Below are 5,096 nucleotides of genomic sequence, written 5' to 3'. Positions count from 1 at the left end.
TGAGTCAGAGCCCTTTATCAAGAACACAAAAAAGAGGGTGAGGAGGAGGTTCATTTTTCCAGGCCCTGTGGGGTGTGCAGCCGGTGACTTTCCAATTTGCAGAAGGGAACTTCAGTCTCTCTTTTATTAGTACACTTCCCCGTCATGACCTGCTGTGCCCAGAGCAGCATTCTACCCTCCATAACCTATCAAGATATTTGCTCTGAAGATTACCCGAAAATCCCCTTCCAGAGAAGGCTGGCCCCAGCAAAGGTGATGGGAAATGACAGACTTCATTCGGAGAATTAGACCATTATACCCCATCTGCATCATCCTCTGTGGTGGGATGACTAGTGTCTTCCAAATATTCATGCCCACCCAGAACTTCAGAATACTGCCTATGTAGAAAAGGGTCTTTTGCAGATGTAATTGGTTAAGACAAGGTCATGTTGTATTAAAGTGGGTCCTAAATCCAATTACTGATGTCCTTATAAGAAGAGGAGAGGACACGTACAGACCTGAAGGGAAGGAAACCACGTGACAGTAAAAGTGGAGTCTGGAGTGACACAACTACCAGCCAAGGAATGCCAAGGATTGCCTGCCTTTGAGGAAGACTTCAGAGGCAGCAGAGCCTTGCTGACAGCTTGATTTTGGATGTCTTCCTGCCCTGTGGAATCCCCCAAATGAAAGCATATTAAGATAAGACAACGTGGTTCTAGATTTTGTGCCATGCCATTGTAGGTCAACAAAGGCTTGGACCTTTATGGGGGTTGGTGTGGATCGAGAGAAGGACAGAAAAGATGGCACACACTGGCTAACTGAGCTAGATGTTACCATGTTAAGACTGAAGGGTTTCAAATTACACAGGCAAAGTCTGGAAAACATTAGAGACTTAAATTGAGGATGCCTCTAACTATTAAGAATAACTACTAAAAAGACACAGATAGAACTTGTAAAACTCCCAAATCAGTAGAAAGAAGCTAAAGGGAATGTTCTCTGACTCTCCTCTGGGACACCTCAACTCCTCTCTGCCTTTCAGTTCTAGTGCCATCACCATGTGAGAAAGCCAGACCAGTCCTGCCTGGCCAAGGAATTGGCTACTCTGCTCCCAATTGCAAGGAGGGGAGAGGCCGAGGGGATGGGAGGGGAGGGGATGGGGATATGTTGTTTAAACCTGTCTGCAGATAGGGAGCAGATATGTCCAAGAGAGACCATGGGTCCTGCTGGAACCATAAAAATATGTCTATTCATGTAGTTGATCGATGCAGCTTACATGAGGCCCCATGAGTATAAAGATTGTTTCTGTATTTTATTTTTTTTTAAATTTTTTTAACGTTTATTTATTTTTGAGACAGAGAGAGACAGAGCATGAATGGGGGAGGGGCAGATAGAGAGAGGGAGACACAGAATCTGAAACAGGCTACAGGCTCTGAGCTGTCAGCACAGAGCCCGACGCGGGGCTCGAACTCACAGACCGCGAGATCATGACCTGAGCCGAAGTCGGCCGCTTAACTGACTGAGCCACCCAGGCACCCCTGTTTCTGTATTTTAAAGCAAATAGAAGATATTGATTTCCCAAATGGTATCTACATAGCAACTTTTAGGATCTTCAGATTAATTTGCAATTAAAAAAAAGAATATGATCCCCCCACCATATATACACCTACACACACACACACACACACACACACACCAAGAAAACACTCCGCAGAACCCCAAAGGTGTAATGTGTGTGGCACCATGTGGGCAGAAATGGATGTGTGAACAAAGCCAGCACAGAAAGTGTCTCGAAACACTTATTCATCCTCCCACCCCCTTCCAAACACATTGTGTTGAGTTTACAGCTTTGAAAATGTAATTAACACTTTTATTCATGGGAGAGTAGGCCCTAAGAATTTTAACAGGATGTACTAGAAACAGATTCAGATCTCAATGAGCAATGGTTGACCTGAAGGATAAACCAAGTATAGCCACCATTTTCTGGGCTCCTAGGAACCTGGATACCATCATGGGCTTAGGTCAACCTTTCTTTGAATCCTGCCGTCATTGTTGTCATATCCCTGTATCACATTTGAAAATTAAACTCCACCGAGTACAGCTCCAAGCATACCATGATGAAAGCCCAGAAAAACTATTTGAATAAATGGGATCTAAAGCTTTCTGTCTCTTTGCTGTGATAACTTCACCAGCCACACTCACAGTTTGGGGATCGGCAAGAGCAATGCCCTTGCCAAAGTGGCTGCTTTTATGGTATGAGCTTAGGGATGCCATGGAGCTCCTCTTGCCCCCAGATATCTCTTGGGTAATTCTGCCATAATGCCTGAAATCCCATGTAAAATTACATGTATTTTACTTAGGAGGGAGAAACATATAAACCTCCAACATTAAAGAGAAATCTGACATCACCTTGAGGGAAGACAGAACTAGCAAGTATTGGTGAAGGGACACAAAGGTCTAGAATAGGAGATACTGCCGGGCAGGGCAGGGCAGGGCAGGACCCCAAGACCTGACTGCTGGGAAAGGAGGCAAGGTGAGCCAGAGCGGGAGGGGAGGCACTAAACAAGGCAAACTTCATGCACTTAATTCTTCTCCCTAGAGCTGAGAAAATAGAAGGATGGTGTGGGTACTGCTGAGGAAACCACAGGCTAAATTATAGACCTTCATCCTGGAACAACTACTTTGTGTGAAGATGTGAGGGATATATTATTTTTGTATTAAAACAAATACAGATATGCTTTGGAGTTAGTTGCAAGATCCACATAGCTATTTTAAAGACAACAAACCAGAAGGCTCCAGCTTCAAATGCCATGCTCACCATGGACTCTTGGGGTGACCTAGACTAGAACTTTCTCAGCTCTTGTCATCTTGCTTGCCCCTATGTCACTGTGCACCTGGAAAAGCTGCTTGCTGAAAATCTTCAAGGATATGAAACTAAGGAGCTTTGTCCTGGGAAATCAGTATCAAGACCTGAGAATCAGTACAGCCCTGAGAATACATGTTCTTTTCAATGGAAGTCGCTGAGAAATTTTTTTCTGATTGGAAATCCATTATAAAGGGGCATAAAACCAAAATAAGCCCTCTATAAACCTGGCAGGTCAGAATGGAAGGGATGTAATGCCTCCTGTCTCTGTTGCAGCCATTTGGGATTTTTTTCTTGCTTCCTTTCCAACGAATGAACATCTTCCATGCTTTTTCGGTGTAACGAAACTAAGACGTGCTCAACGCTGGTTGAGGCGACGACTTCCGGTCACAGGACTCCCTAGCCTGGGAAGTTTAAAATATTCAGCTTTGCCTTTCAGTTAGTGTCTATGCTATTAGCAGGCTGCATGGTTGGGAAAGTGGAAATGTATTGGTATAGTGGGGAGTAGAGGTATTTAAGTCCTCAAACTCTGTCTTATAAATGTGTGGCTATGGCAGGGGTGGGGGTGCATTATATGTCTCTGAACTTTGTGTTTCTCATCTGTAAGATAGAGATCCAAACTGCTGGACTGCTAGCCCCACAGGGTTGCTGAGAGTGTCAGAGAAGATCATAAAAGCACATTGTGACTCATAGAACTCATGGAACTATCAGGACACAGTCTGATGGGAGACCTCTCATTGCGTGTGGACCATTTGTTGCATCACATCTTGATGTTTATCGCATGCATGGAGAGCTGCCACCTTGTCTTCTACTTTTGCCACCTTATCTGTTCTTAACTGGCTGAAAGGAGACAGCACACCAAGAGGCTGAGATTCCCAGCTCTGCCTTTTACTATCGAGTGCCCTTGGACACAGTATGTAACACCCCTGAGGTTATCGCCAGGAAAATAGGAATCATGACTGTTAACTTGGGGAGTTGTAAAGATTACAAGCAATGAACACTTAATACATAGTCATTACCTATCATTATGATGTCCTCTCTCCCCACCTCTGTTCACAAGTATTTCATGAGGGTCTCAAAAGGTAATCTGGATCCTTCAGTTTGAAGGCCTCTCTCTAAAGAAAGCTGGGACCCTTCCCATTGAAGCTTTACTGGACACCACCTCCCATTTGAGTGGTAGTAATAGGTGGATTTTTTTTTTTAATTTTTTAAATGTTTGTTTATTTTTGAGAGAGAGAGTGAGCAGGGGAAGGGCAGAGACAGAGAGGGAGACTCAGAATCCCAAGCAGTCTCCAGGCTCCGAGCCATCAGCACAGAACCCAGTGTGGGGCTTGAACCCACGAACCATGAGATCATGACCTGAGCCAAAGTCAGAGGCTTAACCGACAGAGCCACCCAGCCACCCCTACGTGGATTCTTTAATAGCTACAGGTCTATTTGGATTATCTATTCTTGAAGGTGCTTCAATAGTTTGTGTCTTTTTTTTTTTGAGAGAGAGAGAGAGAAAGAGAGAGAGAGAGCATGCAGGTTGGGGAGTGGGGGGGGGGGGGAGAGAATCTTAAGCAGGCTCTATGCTCAGTGTGTAGCCAGAGGCAAGGCTTGATCTTATGACTGTGAGATCATGACCTGAGCTGAAATCGGGAATCAGATACTTAACCAACTGAGCCACCCAGATGCCCCAATAGTTTGTGTCTTTTGAGGAATTTAAAGGTAAAGGTGCTCTTAGAAGCCACCTGGCGTGCTGGCTTCGGCAGCACATATACTAAAATTGGAACAATGCAGAGAAGATTAGCATGGCCACTGTGCAAGGATGACACACAAATCTGTGAAGCATTCCATATTAAAAAGAAAGAAAGAAAGAAACAAACAAACAAACAAACTACCTGGAAAATTGGTTCTCAAACTTTAGATACATCAGGCTAACCACAGCCTCCCCTAGACTCTAATTCTAATGTTGTAACAAATACTATAATGGAAAAAACTGTCACCTGGGTAAGTATTACTGTTTTTATTTCCCCCAAATTCCTGTTTCATGAAATACAAAATATCACATAACTAGTAGCCCTGCGTTTTGTTTTTTTTTTAAGACAGCAATCTTGTTAAAACTGTTTGTTGCAAACCATGATTAGTGAAGCACCATCTGTGACAGTCAGTGTTCTTTTCATGAGTTAGGACTATCTAGGCAAATTTTTATGCATTTGAGTGCAAATGGGAAAGAGAAAAGGGTGAAACCAAGCAGAGATGTGGCATATACTGT

General features: G+C 43.8%; 1 non-coding gene across 1 annotated transcript; it reads left to right on the top strand.

Annotated features, from left to right (window-relative positions):
- Positions 1 to 4,577: 4,577 nt before the first annotated feature.
- Positions 4,578 to 4,684, top strand: LOC111561033. Its single transcript, XR_002743403.2, has one exon. It is a non-coding gene; the product is annotated as a U6 spliceosomal RNA (small nuclear RNA).
- Positions 4,685 to 5,096: the final 412 nt, after the last annotated feature.

This window comes from Felis catus, chromosome B3 (genome assembly GCF_018350175.1).
Source record: "Felis catus isolate Fca126 chromosome B3, F.catus_Fca126_mat1.0, whole genome shotgun sequence".
NCBI classification, from domain to species: domain Eukaryota; kingdom Metazoa; phylum Chordata; class Mammalia; order Carnivora; family Felidae; genus Felis; species Felis catus.
Note: the sequence above shows the minus strand (reverse complement) of the source record. Positions and strands in the feature narration are given on the sequence as shown.